General features: G+C 32.4%; 1 long non-coding RNA gene across 1 annotated transcript; it reads right to left on the bottom strand.

Annotated features, from left to right (window-relative positions):
• Positions 1-8215: 8215 nt before the first annotated feature.
• LOC113714358 (uncharacterized) lies at positions 8216-11243 on the bottom strand. Its single transcript, XR_003453693.2, has 3 exons — positions 10970-11243; positions 9080-9157; positions 8216-8389 (listed from the first exon to the last, which is right to left on the bottom strand). It is a non-coding gene; the product is annotated as an uncharacterized lncRNA (long non-coding RNA).
• Between the last annotated feature and the right edge of the window lie 4397 nt (positions 11244-15640).

Here is a 15640-nt window from a genome sequence, read left to right as displayed (position 1 = left end):
ACACTCTATTGGTTCTCCTTTTAACAAGCCAAGGTCTAAGTTGTGTGCACTTTTAAATTTTATTTCACTACACTAGCCTCTCAAATTTTATAGTCTTTAAAATGGTTGTGAAGACAATATTAAGTAATTAGAGGCCACTTTACGTATATAACTATCGTGAGTTTTTCACTCAATCGTCTTAGTTTAACTCTACTCATGGAACTAGGTATAGTCGTTAATTCTCAGAACAATCGTAGCTATCATTTATGAAACCTTACAGGTTGGAAATTAGAAGAAATGCTGGTTAAAACTAGTTCCTCACGGCTAGCATCTTAGCAAGTGCATTCGGAAACAAAATGAAAGGCAACGAGAAAGGCAGCTTTGCCATCCTCTGGTATTTCGATCATAACTAGAGCTACACTTATCGGATTGAGTTAAATTTTATAGCGTTTAGAAGCTAAGATATAGACCTACATTTCTTATGAAGATATCGATACCTAGTTGTCACGTTTTCAGGGTCTAAAGTGGACAACCAGAACCACATGAAAACAGGTCAGGAGCAATGAGGTCTTTTTGTGCAGTCAAGAGTCGTCCATTGTTCACTTCAGTTTTCCACTTGCTTTAACCTTGTTTGTTGCAGGTTATCCTAAGCTAAACGAGGTCGCTCATGCATGCAAATCTGGTGCAGCTAAACGACGTTATCCTAAGCTAAACTGAGTTCGGTTTCGCTTCTGCAGCTAGCTGCAAATCTGGTGCAGCCATGCATGCATCAGATTTGCCTGCTTTCGCACGCGTATATCAACAAGATATCATTTGTAAGTTCCTTAGGATTCCCTTCAATCTCAGGTTACAGCTAGCATGTAAGGTATAACTCAAGACTAAACAAAACGTAAGCCTAATTTCAAGAGCTAAACAGAACCATAGCTCATTTCTGCTCTTAATTACTATATCTGATGTATAATGTTTTCCTTGAACCAGAACTCATTTCGTTGCTAACCCAACGTATAAAGCCCATGTTTAGCTGATTAAACTTCTTATAAAACTTAAGGTAATGCATAACATGAATTTCCTATCATTATTCTCCAAAGAAACATTGATAACAAGCTACGATTTCTAGTTTCCATTCCCCATTTCTGCAATTTTCTTTCCAGCTGCCATTCGGTTCTGCACAAAGTTTCTTTTTCCAACCAAGAACTCATTTTTTTCCTAGCTAAAGTTTATACACAGCTTAAACATTCAATTACACTAAATAAGCAGGAGGTATACAAAATCCTCCTGCTTAGAATCTGAAATTGCCGACTGCTCTAGCTCTCCCTGATTCGGTTCCTCAAGGTCCTAGCTCGAGCTTCTCCTGCTTTCCTCGTTGTACTCCTCCTTGTTTTTGGTTAGTTGGTGATGTAGCTAGCTAACCTTTCTCTCCCACTCTCTCAGTTTTACTCTCGGTGTTGGGTTGGAAAGTAAAGGATTTGAAGTTTTTGTTTTCCTCTCGGCCACCGCCCAAAGACATTGGCAGATAGCTTCTCCTTGTTTTCGATCGGTCACCGCTTGGACTTTGCAAGCAACCTTCTATTTGTTTCCTCAGCCACCGCTTGGAATTTAGCAGTTAGTTGCCTAGGAAAATGCGGAGCTCTCTCGCTCACTCTCTCGGTTGATCACTCAAATCCTCTTCATTCGGTGGACGATAATTTCCAAGTTCCTCCACTCAACTCTTGCTTCTAATATTCGGATAGTTAGCTGGTTGCATGGTAAATCCCTCTCAACTCTAGGTTAGTTTAGTCTTTAACATTATTTCATCTGTTTTACTAAATCTGAAATTCAACCTTAATTTTAAATTTTATAGGAATTCAATTATGGATTTAATTTAACCATTCATTTGTTACATATAATATTTCTAATAACAGATTAAGTGTAATGAAATAAATTTCCGAGTTCTCACATTCTTCCCTTGAAAAATTTCCCCATGTGACATACATAGATTTTCATACTTTTGATTTTAAAGAAATTTTACTAACGTGCAACTGATTCAACTATAATGACACAAATTACATTATGCATATTATATGTTTATTTGACTCCTAATAATTTTAATTTCTTTTATACCATTCTAGGATATTTCTAAATTCTCAATTTATAGAATAATTGAATTTGACCAATTAGTTATTATCTATAATATTTCAAATGCCGAAATAAAGGTAATAATGGCTACGTCTATTCAAGATTTTCTCGAATTATCACACATTTTGGAGAGAAACACTAAAGACTACAACATATATTCTTAACAGAATTATAACAAAGAGAACTACTAAAATTTCTTATGAGTTTTGGAATGGGAAGAAACATAGTTTGAAACTTTTACAGATTTGAAAACGTCCAATTAAGGCAAGGTCCAATAGGTCAAATGAAAAGAAACTGAATTCAAAATAGTTAGTTAATTTTTTTATTAGATACTCTAAAAGATCCAAGAATTATAAATTTTATGATGCCATTACTAAATCAATTTTTGAGACTGAAATGCTCGATTTTTTGAGGATATCGAGTTTGGAGGAGGAAATACATTTAAGGATCTTGTCATTGAAAAAAAATATATTAATATTCTCATAGGCATCATTAATCTTGATCATGATGTTATTCTTAACCTTGTTCATAATATAACAAATCAAGACAATGTCGAAAAATCTCTCATTTAAGAAACTATTATGGAAGAACGAATTATACTACCTCAAGAATTAGTGTCACTAAAAATATCTATTGAGAAAGAAGAAGTACAGTGCTAGATGATTATATCGTATTTCTTCAAGAATATTAGGATAACACTAGAATGATGGAAACTGATCCAATCAACTTTCGTCATGCTTTCGAAAGTTTAAATTCTCAAAAGTGAATCGATATATGAATGAAGAGATTAAATCCATGAAAAATAATGATGTATGAGATTTTATTCCATTGATAGAAGGAGCGAAACTCATTGGTTGTAAAGAAATATTTAAAATCAAAAGGAATTCGAGAGATTATCTAAAAAGGTACAAAACTCACCTTGTCATTAAGGACTTTACATAGAACAAAGGCATTGACTACAAAGAAACTTTCTCTTTGGTTTCTTAGAAGAACTCTTTTAGGATCATAATGACATTAGTAACACATTTCAATTTTGAGTTACACCAAATGGATATAAAGACAACATTTTACAATGATAATATTGATAAGACGATCTATATGGTGCAACTAGAAAACTTTGTATCAAAAAATTCAAAAAATATGGCTTACAAATTTAAAAGATTCATCTATGGAATCAAACAAGCATCTCGATAATAGTATTTCAAGTTTAATCAAGTGATCCTCTCATTTGATTTTGAGATAAATTTAGTTGATGATTATATATACTATAAGTTTTGTTGGAACAAGTATATTTTTCTTGTGTTACATGTTGATGATATTTTAGTTGTCAGTAATGATATAGACTTATTGCATAAGATTAAGAAATTTCTAGTTAAAAATTTTGATATGAAAGATTTTGGTGACACATCTTTTGTACTAGACATATAAATACATCGGGATTACTTTTGGAGTATTATTGGATTATCACAAAAAAGTTATATCAAAAAAGTTTTTTAAAAATATGACATTCAAAATTGTAAATCAAATGACACCGTTGTGACTAAAAGAAACGAGTTTAGTCTCAATTAATGTTTCATGAATACTTTTAAGAAAAAGAAAATGTAAAAGATTTCTTATGCATCAGTAGTAAGGAATCTAATGTATATTTAAATTTATACGTGTTCGGATATTACTTACGTTACTAGGATATTGAATAGATATTTAAGTAATCTAGCATTAGATCATTGCAAAGCAACTAAATGGGTCTTGCAATATTTACACAACTAAAAGATTACATGCTTACGTATCAAAGGTTGGAAAAATCCAAGATCATTAGGTATACTGATTTTGATTGTGTTGGATATCAAGATAGCATGAAATCAAGATTAGACTAAATCTACTTATTGGCTAGGGGTGCCATATCTTATAAGAGTATTAAACAGTTTCTTATAACCTCTTTTACAATGACTATAGAATTCATAACTTGTTATGAGACATCCAATTATGGAATTGAATTACAAAATTTTGTAACAAAATTACGTCTAGTGGATAGTATCGAAAGATCAATCAAATTATTTTATGACTATAAGTCAACAATTTAATATTATGAAAATAACAGGATCTCGACAAAATCAAAACATATCGATATCAAGTTCTTGGCTATTAAAGAAAAAGTACAAAGCAAATAGCTGTCTATATATAATATTAAAACAAATTTATGGTTACAAATCTGCTTCCTGAGAGATTGCCACTCAAAGTATTCTATAAGCATATTGTTTATATGGGTATCAAGTTATTAAGTGATGTTTAATTTTAGTGAAAGTTTGTTATCCTAAATGTTCTTATAACATTGATTTTTTTTTGGTTGTTAATATTTTAAGGATATCTTATGCATAAATAAAGTTTAAATTTATTTGCACTCCGATTTTAGTATGATTTGATCCCACAAAAGGTTTCAAGTGGACTAGTTAAATAGAGGCATGTTAAGATCATATTGTATGAAATTTTCTTACTATGCATCCACATTATAATTCATGTTATTCAATTGTATCAACATATGCGACCATTGATAGGTCGAGCTACGAAATAGTATTAAAAGTCACTTTGATCCTATGTTGGGGTCATTAACGAATTGAATTGGTTGTAGATATATTTTCATAATGACAGTAAAGTTGAGTTCACATGGTTAATTGTAAAGTATAATTATAAAATTATATATATAGTTCAAATGACAGATTGTTGAATCCGTAATTGTAGTACTACATAATTACTCTCTCTTGATATCTCATCATCAAGGGTGATACCAGAGAAACTAAAGGACTCTCTCAAAAGAACAACTAATGTGTGTTGATCAGTCAAACGATCGACTTGACTTGGCATTGACCGAATTCGAGTTGAACTTGAGATGTTCGTTTAGCTAAACGAGTTGAGTATCGATCACTTTTAGTTAATCTCGATAGCTCACGAGCATTGTCGAGCAGTACGTATTATATATATAAAAAAATATATTTATAATATATATATGTGTATATATATGTATGTGTGTGTTTATAAGGGTATAGTAAATTACATATATAGGTACTAAGTTCTTGCAAATTTTCAAAATACCTCGTTTTCTAATCGAGCTCGATTAGGTTCAAATCGAGCTTGATTTATAGAATTTCAAAGCAATGGAGTCGAGTTCGATCTTGAACAATGCTATAGCAGGTCGAGCATGAACTCTAGCATAGCACTGTTTGGGATCGATTCAACTAGTTTGCACCCCTAGGCATGCTTTTCACAATTTTGTTGTTGATTTATTTCTCAGTAATCACCATAAATATTATAGGTTTAATAGGTGATGACTTTCACTTTAGGTTAATATAAACAACCATTAACAATCATTGGATGTAATTTGATTGCAACTTTATTCATATTTTATGATAAAAAATAGAGTAGAAAATTTAGAGTCTTGGATTTCTCATTTGATCCTTTGATTTGTGTTTGCATGGTGATTTTAATTTGATTTGAAGTTTGGGACTTGGTTGAAATGATTTGAGAACTTGATTGATGCCAAATTCAACTTGTAAAATTTGTTGAAATAACTTTCCAACAAATTAGGGTGGAAAATCTACAAAACCCATTAGGAAAAATGATGGAATCTGATAGAATTCGGTCAAAATTCAAACAAAAAATTGACCAGGGACTAGAAGCGAGCATTTTATATTGTTAAGGACTAAAATTGTTCATTTTGATTTTGAGGGACTAAAATTTCATATTATTAATATGTGAGGGTCGATTGGTTAGATAAATCCAAGATCATTAGATATACTGATTTTGATTATACCAGATGTCAAGATAGTATGAAATCCAAGATCGTATTTTTTAGTACTATATAATCACTCTCTCTTGATATCTTATCATCAAGGGAGATACCAGAGAAACTAAAGGACTCTCTAAAAAGAACAACTAATGTGTATTGATCTAGCAGGCTATCCCAAGAGTCTAAAGATTCAAGTACCACTCAATCAACATGAATTTAGGTACGCTTAGGGGTGCAAATGAACCAAACAGTTCACAAGTTGCTCGCTAGCTGATCAGTCAAATGATTGACTTGACTTGGCATTGACCGAGTTCGAGTTCAACGTGAATTGTTCGTTTAACTGAACGAGTCGAGTATCGATAGTAGTACGTATTATATATAAAAAATATATTTATAATATATATGTGTATATGTGTGTGTGTGCGCGCGTATATATAAGGGTATAGTAAATTACATATATAGGTACTAAGTTCTTACAAATTTCCAAAATACCTTGTTTTCTAATCGAACTCGATTAGTTTCGAATTGAGCTTGATCTATAGAATTTCGAACTCAATGGAGTCTAGTTCGATCTTGAGCAGTGCTATATTAAGTTGAGTATGAACTCTAGCATAGCACTGCCTGGGATCAATTCGACTAGTTTGCACCCCTAGGTATGCTTTCACAATTTTGTTGTTGATTTATTTCTCAGTAATCACCATAAAGATTATGGGTTTAATAGGGGATGGTTTTCACGTAAGGTTAATATAAACAACCACTAACAATCATTGGATGTAATTTGATTGCAACTTTATTCATATTTTATGATAAAAAATAGAGTAGAAAATTTAGAGTCTTGGATTTCTCATTTGATCCTTTGATTTGTATTTGCATGGTGATTTTAATTTGATTTGAAGTTTGGGATTTGCTTGAAATGATTTGAGAACTTGATTGATGCCAAATTCAAGTTGTAAAATTTGTTGAAATAATTTTCCAACAAATTAGGGTGGAAAATCTACAAAACCTATTAGGAAAAATGATGGAATCTGATAGAATTCGGTCAAAATTCAAACAAAAAATTGACCAGGGACTAGAAGTGAGCATTTTACATTGTTAAGGACTAAAATTGTTCATTTTGATTTTGAGGGACAAAAATTTCATATTATTAATATGTGAGGGTCGATTGGTGCAATTTTTCCTTTAACGAACTTGGAATTGTGTTTAAGTTTGATTTATTTATTTATCGGATCGGATTCAACCGAACATTTAGAGCTGAGTTTGAGTTAAGCTCAAGTAGCTTGTATAGTTTACTTATAAACTTGAATTTGAGAAAATTATACAAATAGTCCCACATATTGACTTTGCACCTTTTACGTCCCTCGCATACAAAATGATAATTTTTTTGTCCCTTACATATTGACTGTGTACTTTTTACGTCCCTCACATATGAAATAATGATTTTTTTGTCCCTCACAAATGAAAAATGTATACTTTTAGTCCCTTGGTTCATTTTTAAAAATATTCTTCTCTAAAATAAATCATACGCATCTCATGCCTTACAAACTTTAGGGTCAAAATCAGAAGATCACAGGAAAAAAAAAAAAGAAAAATGCCCTTCACACTTCTTTCTACTTTGTCTTATTTTTATAGTCGAGAATATGACACCTGTCATAGTTCCTTCGCCCTTGTGCTTGTGGTGTAGTCATTGGCTACCATCACTTTTCGTCACAATAATTCACCAAAATTTAACTCTCTACTCAATTTTTCAGTAAAATATGATTTTAATATTAGTTTTATAAAAAATAAATGAATGTGGGCAAAAAATATTTAAAAAAAACACTGGTGAATAAAATTTCATTTCAATATTAGTTTCTTTTTTTTCTAAAATCATACAATTAATAGAAAAATCACTAACATTTTTTTCGATATTAGTTATGTTAGATTCTATCTGCCAATCTTTTTTTTTATTCATTTTTTTTGAAAATTTAATATTAAAATTAGATTCTACGCAAAAAAACTTGAGTGAAGAGTTGAATTTTAGTGAAATTTTGTGATAAACAGTAGTTGTGGCTGATGGTAACACCAATAGCATGTAGCCAAAAGCAATTGATGCCACATTCTTGGATAGGAAAATAAGTTGAAGAATAGATGTGAGGGACATTTTTCTCTTTTTCCTTTGATTTTTTGACTTTGCTCCTAAAGACGTGCATTACAATACTTAAAAGATTCTCCTTGTGATGTCTCCACTTCTCCCTAAGGTGAACCAAAAGGTATCGGCAGGATGCCTGCCCAACTCTTGCCAGGACTCAGTACAATTCCAGTTCAAACTTAAAGGATAACGACTAATAATGAAAGTCGAAATAAAGACAAGAAGTCATTTCCATACATGAATATTCAATCTTACCTCATAAGTTTCAAAGTACATCCACTTTCCCAAAATATACAACTTCCAAAAGATATCTAGTCAAATACATTCAAAACTCTGATCAAAAGTGCCTCAAGTCGGCTTCTCCATAACTCTTTCCAATTCGGCCCCTGTTAAGAAAAACAAATCTAATGGGATGAACTAACGCTCAGTGAGGCTAAGAAAACATGCAAACACATAGTTCAAGTAACAATAGCATTTAAGCGAGAAATAAAGCTATGACATTTAAGCAAATTCACGATTTTCAATTAAACACATTCAATGAGCATACAGGAGCTCTCAGGAGCTAGTTTCCACTTGCTACGCCAAGACTCGATCAAATACCTCCCCGCGATGACACTCCGTCAACCGGAGCGGCATTAGGTCCGTAGAACTCCACTTTCTTCATAATTCTGTCCACCATTACAACCGCCCCGGGCCCGCACTTCTATAAAAGACACTACTACTCGAGTAGGCCAAGCGAGATCTCTTAATAGATCAAGATTACAGTTATCTCATGTTCATCGAGCTTCTCGACCAAGCCCTTGTTGGCTCGAGTCGCAACGTCGGCCAATTGAGATTTGGGCGTCCCCCAATTCAGTTATAGGTCGAGGAGATTCACTCCAACGACATCCAGTCATCCAAACATAATTCAGTTAGGAGCAGTTCAATTGTACCATCAGTTATGAGCAGTTCAGTTGTACCATCGGTTAAAAAAAAACGAGTGCGATAACGTACACACTCGACTCAACAGTTATAAACCATTCAATCCATAATAAGCAATTCACATAATTGCAACAAATCATGCACTTGAAACTCACCAAATCACAATAAGGGAGTAAGTGCAAAAGATCTTTAATGGTCGGCTCCGGGATTCTCTTCAAGATCCTCTTGAGCACCTGGAAATATAACAATTAACTATTACCCATAAATACTTACAAAATCCTTACCAAACAAGGAAGAATGTACGTTCGTTTTCCAATTAAAACAATGTCTCGAAAAATCTCAATATCTCGAAAATTGAGATTCAAAAGTGAGGGTTTAATAACAAAAGAGAAACTGATTTCCTTCGTGAAATCGATTTTAAAACAATCAATCAATATCAAAGATTAGTGAAAAGTTTCCCAAAACTCATTTCCCATCAAGTCGGAAAATTTCAGTTTTACGCGTCATATTTAGAAAAAATCAGAACTTGCACTCAATAGGTCCAAAATTGGAAAACTTTACACCGTTGGAATCAATTAAAGTTCCTAGAAGACATTTTTCCAAGATTCTAAATGGAAGGCATTCAATTTTTAACTCAAAGTGGCTGATCTGAACAAGCAAGGCAGTTTCAATCATGTTTTTTGGCAATTTTTGAAAATTCGGCAAAATTCATAGAAAGTGAACTAACCTTTGAAATTTGTAACACAATATGAGTTCCTAACAAAGTTTCAAACAGGACAAACGGAACTAAATTCAGAGTTTTGAGAGTAAAGATATAGCAGCTTAAAGTCGGTAACTTTCACCACTGGAACAGTGAAATTTCCAGATTTGAAAAGCAAACTTTGGAACATCATTTGGGTATCGACATGGTCTTCGAATAACACCATACACTTAAACTTCCCTATGAGGACTACTTGTATATCAAATTTCATGTAAAAAATCACGTGGGAAGGTAGTTAACAAAACTACCAAAATTTAGGAAATTCTTAAAGCAAATCTGTCCTCTTGCTTTCTTTTTCTTTTTCAAACATTTTGCACCATGAAATCAGTTCCAATTTAGTTCAATTGTGAAGCTAAGGTCTTATAACATCTAATAAGTAATTGGTAGGTAATTGACACCAAAATTTTTGAAACAAAACATCCCAAACCGAACCTAACCATTCGACTAAGAGAAAGATTTCCAGATTTCCAGCCTTGTCACAGTTTGGAAATTGAACCATATCTCACTCAATCCATCTTGAAATTGAGAATGGTTAGTGGTGTTGGAAACTAGATTCAAAACTCTACATTTCATCAGAACAAGTCATTTTCAAAATCATTTCACAAGTGAGAGAAAATAGAGCCACAAAATGAAGCTTCTACTTTTCTCTCGAACAGACCATCAGAACAGAACAGCAATTTGGCGAATCACTACGGCTCACTCAGTTCGAACTAGAGGGTAAATTTTATACTGTTGGAAAGCTACAAATGTATAGTTTCAAATTCCACAAACGGCACTCAATTTCGACTTTTGTACAAAGAGTTAGGCTCGATCAAAGGTACACTGTTCAGACAGCCTGAACATGTTTTCCAAATTTCTTCCAATTTCTAAATTTCAAGTTTTACTCAACCAAATCAAATGATTTTTGGTAGAAACTTTCTACACACAATATCCAACATATATCTACCAATTTCACAGCCAAACAACCAACAAAAATTTGAAAGGCATGCACGAAATTCACTGGACAGATTCGGCCAGTTTCATACACCAACTTCCTTCGGTTTTTTTTTTTCTTCACTCTTTAACCATATACATCTCATACAACACATAACCAATATTAAACAAGCATTTAATCCTCTGGGCAGCTACCTAGAAGTCTCCTCAAGGCCGCTATCTTAGAGATTAAAAGAAGATAAAGTGAGTTCCTCAAGTCCTCTACCTAATTTCATGCTTAGGGTTCAAACCCTTGCAAATCCAACCGTAAATCTTGAAGGAAACGGAAAGGTTGAAGAGTTGATGGATTTACCTCTTGAACCCTTGAAGAACCAGAAATTTCCACCACTAAAGCTCCAAGAAATCCCCCAAGACGAAGCCTTCCTCCAAGCTCAAGTTAATCTCCAAGTAGTAAGTGAGTTGGGTGGTGTTTTGTGAAGGAAATGGAAGCTAAATGGTGCAATATGAAGTGGAGCACTTCTTCCTCTTTTCCTTGCTGTTTTGGCTGAGCTATGGAGAGGAGAGAGAGAGACGGTTTTGTGTTGTGAAGCTTCCTTTGGAAGCTTGAGGGATTTGTGGCAAAAAATCTAACAAAAGTCAACTAGGAATAGTGTCGCGCGCGGGTGTCGTACCACCGTTTTCTCTCTTGTTTGTTTCACTTGTGTACTAATCCTCAAATGTAATTTCTTTAACAATATAATTATTCACTCTTAGTAGTCTAGTATAAGTTTTTTAAATCTCCACTTAACCGTTTTGACACGAAATACGCGAACTTTCGATTCGCGCGCGATAAGGCGAAATTTAGGAGTAATTCATGTAACGACAATACAATTAACTAATACTAGGGTAAATAATTATAAAAATAATTATTTTAAGAATAAAACATGAATCCTCACAAGTATTAATTTCTCAAATCTCCAATTAGTTTGTACTGGCGCGACTTTTGGGAAACTATCGACGCGCGCGCGGTAAAAACTTAACTTAAACTCACTCACCTCTAATCCCTCCATTAACTTTTCTTAGCCTACTATTGATCATTCTTAATTCTCCATGATTATTGCACTCTCGGATTGAATATCGCTTCGAAAAATGTGTATTCGCTATTCCTTATTAGACGAGCTGCAGAAAATTAAATTTGCTAACGGGACGTTTTAAAAATATAAGTGAGGCATTGTTCCATGTAAATGGATGTAAAATGGTTGAAATAAATTATTCGGAGAAAATAGGTGAATAAATAATTAAACAAGCCAATAAAATAAGATAAAATAAGAAAATTTTTGAGTTCTCACACTCCTTCTCTCTAGAACACTTTTAGTCAAATATCTTTTCTCTCCATAGGAGAAAGAACAAATCTGGTGTTTCTCCATTGGAGGGAGCCCTCTCTCTAGTTTCTAGTTTTTTTTTTTTGTGTGAATAAATTCAGTCTTAAAGTTTTTTAATGGGAGATTCTTCTCTTCTAAGATCTATGAGTGAGAGTTTTATTTTCTCATAAATTCTTCTAGTGAGAATTTATTTTCTCTCCTAGTTTTTTCATTGTGAGAATTTTTTATTTTTATTTTTTTTAATGAAATTTGAGATTTTGTAAATCCAAGATCTAGTTTTTAGATGTACAATTTCTCCATTATTGTTAGATCTATTTTTTTTGGATTTGAACCAATTTTAATCAGATCTGACTGTCAGAAAACATGCACAGATGCATTGAGTTACAATAATTTATCTGGATAGAAGATATGTAGGAGTATCAATGTTATTTATTTGTGCTGATTTCTTAAATTGATTATATCTATTGATTTCAGATCTATATATATTTGTATCATGTTTGTTTGATGTATTTTCTGTCATTTGTGCAAATTTATTAAATGAAATGATCTTTTCTATTAAAAAATATTTAAAAGATTAATGTCACTAGTAGTTATAGAACTTATTCCAATACAGCACATAGTGCTGATCTCTATTTTGATGCCTAATAATATATTTATATAAATACCACACTATTTTTTATATAAAAAAAGGACAATCAATGTCAGAATTTTAAATTTATAGACAAGTAACTTGAATATAGATATATTATTGTCAAACATAATAAGAAGGTTTCAAGCTCAAACTTAGCTACAACATTGATTGTGATTCAAATTTAAGTAATTTGTAGGATCACACTATGAGTGTATAATCATATGATATCATAACAGTAATACAATCTAAAAATTGATCTAATTATCTTACAAAGTTTTTAAGGAATTTAGATCCTGTGTCAGACCCCACAATTGGATAATCTAGTCTTATTTATAAAGGAGGATTTCTTGGCATGATAAAGCACTCAATAAATGCAGTTCATCCCACTAGCATAATTATAGTTATATAATACATGATAGGGTTTGGGAACATATGTGCCCAAGTGTGACTAGTTTGTGTAGACTAAATGCCATAAAATTTTTAGGTATTTAAAATACTTAGAAAATTAGAATAAAAAATCTCAGTATTGTTCTCTATGACTAAATTATGCTAAGTCTACTTTTGTTTAGAATTTTTCTAATCATACAATCCTACTAACTTAGACTCTTAAAATTAAACCTTGGTTTAAAAACTCGAAATTTGTTGTTCAGGAGGAAAGCTGACTTATTACCCATTAAGAATTTGGCCTTTAAAACTATTTTTATTGAATCCAAATAGGGTACTTCCTTATTTACATGCAATATCATTTAGGTAAATGCCATTTACTTAAATGATATTACACGGAAATAAGTCCTGAATGCTGATAATCTAAAGTCTGAATACAATTTATTCAAACCTCAAGTACCCAAAGACAATTAGTTAAAACATTTTACCACATATCCAAACACTTGTCTTTCATCTACCACGTGTCAGGTCATGCAACTCTTCTCTGCCACGTGTCATCTTGTGATGACACTTGTCAACCAGCACAACACGTGTGACATACTGAGGTGAAACGTGTTATCATCTTCTGGCGTTGACTCATCTTTTTCATGAACAAATATATATAGCCCTCTTCTCATTTGTACATCGAAATCTAGGAGCACTTACCTATACTCAAAGAGGGTAAGAAAGTAATCTCAGAATAAAAAGGATAGAGTGTCCTAAAAGATATGAAAAGAAGGTCATAATAAGAAAATAGTGTTAGAAAAAGGTCAACGTTACCTAACAATAAAAATATCTAAGTGAGTGCCTATTCACATTCATGTAGATATATACTGTGTCCATATACATATTATAATGCCCAAATATTGTTGTATTATAAGTGTATAGTTTTAGATCTACTCTCCATATAGTAATTATGTTAAAACCAAACCAAGTGAAATTTAAGATTACTACTCTTATGTGTCTAAATACTTCCATAACCCACGCTCTTATTTTGTTTAAGTGAAAAATGACCATATATGATTAATGTACAATTATTATATCAAATACATGATGATTATACTTGATCATTGAATCAGTTTACAAGTGATTTGAATCATTTGTCAGTTGTGATTTTATTGCATTAGAAAATGTTCATGAATTTGTCTGGCCAAAAAATGAAATCGTGATTGCATGTATTTTACTGTATCAGTTATGTACTTTATTGCACTAATACTACTGGTTATTTTAGTGTCGTGCCTTGATCCATCAAGCAAGTAAGAACTATGTTGAATGTCATTGCACACACTAATCCATAACCTAGTACTTGGACAGGAAGCTGTCTATTTATTAGGTTGGGAGTGAAAAGTACTTTTGGAACTGACCTATTGATTGAGAGTAAAAGGCTAAGCTCATGATGGTGGTATAAAGTGGAACCGGGCCATCACCAGCAATTAATGCCGTATCCTTTATTGTGTTGTGATTTATTTATATATTTTTCCTTTGCTTATCGGGTATTATTTATATCAGGTCTATTATATAGTTAAAACTTAAACATATGGGCCTCACTGAACTGTGTTAATTCACCCCAATATTAACAGCTTTTGTAGATGCTGATTTAGATGTTGAGATGCCATAGGGTGACTAGGAATCAGTAGATTAAGTTTTTGTTGAATCTCATGTAAAAAGACTAGGAGTGAAGACTGTTTGGTTTGTTCTGCTGCTATGTGTTGTAACTTTTCCATTGTAAAATTTAATAAAAGAACTTATATTTCAACAAATAAACTATTGTGTTAGTCAAGTGAGTCTTAACAAGAGTTAACCAGTACACTATTAGTGAAACCTTGCTAGGGGTGGATGTGATAATTAGTGGTGTCAGAACCTAGGTTTTAAAAAAAATCAGATATAAAACATAGACTTCTTTCTTATGTTTAGGAAAAATCAGATATAAACCTAGGTCTGATTAATGAACCGTAGACTTCTTTCTTACTAACGAAATAACAATGTAAATATGGTATCTACATCTTTATAGTGCTAACAATTTGAATAAAATAGATGATGTACTTTAGGACTTTGGGTACCTACTTGTATAAGTATGTTTTACTTGTTATGCAAAATATGATGTCCTGTATGAATCTTGTATTAATATATAGAATGTGACATTGTAAATTGTGACGCCCCGAAAAGTATGAGTGTGAGGACCCGTAAATCCCCTGGTAATTTTTCCTAGGGTTTTATCCCCTTGAATAGCATGTTTTCTGCGTTTTCTGGCTTAGAAATATTTTCTTGGTGGATGTTATGAGCAATTATAGTTTTTAGATAATTTTTCTAGTATTGGAGAGTTTTTAGAAAATTAAGAGTGTATAATGGACGTGGGACCCACTAGTACGAAAAGTTCGGAAAAATACGGCCAATAAGGTTAAGTTTCGGATACTGTGTAAAATTTATTGGGTGTTAAGAGATAAGTAGAGTGTGTGAAATGATTGATGTGAGAGAGAAAAAGAAGTGATAAGATTGCATTAATGAGGTGACAAGTGTCACCCTCTTATTGGTTTTACTTTAAGATTTACTATTCACTATTTTGACTTTTGACCAAATTGAGTAAATATCTTGAAAAATTGCCCAAAAA

Source organism: Coffea arabica, chromosome 10c, assembly GCF_036785885.1.
Source record: "Coffea arabica cultivar ET-39 chromosome 10c, Coffea Arabica ET-39 HiFi, whole genome shotgun sequence".
Taxonomy (NCBI): domain Eukaryota; kingdom Viridiplantae; phylum Streptophyta; class Magnoliopsida; order Gentianales; family Rubiaceae; genus Coffea; species Coffea arabica.
Note: the sequence above shows the minus strand (reverse complement) of the source record. Positions and strands in the feature narration are given on the sequence as shown.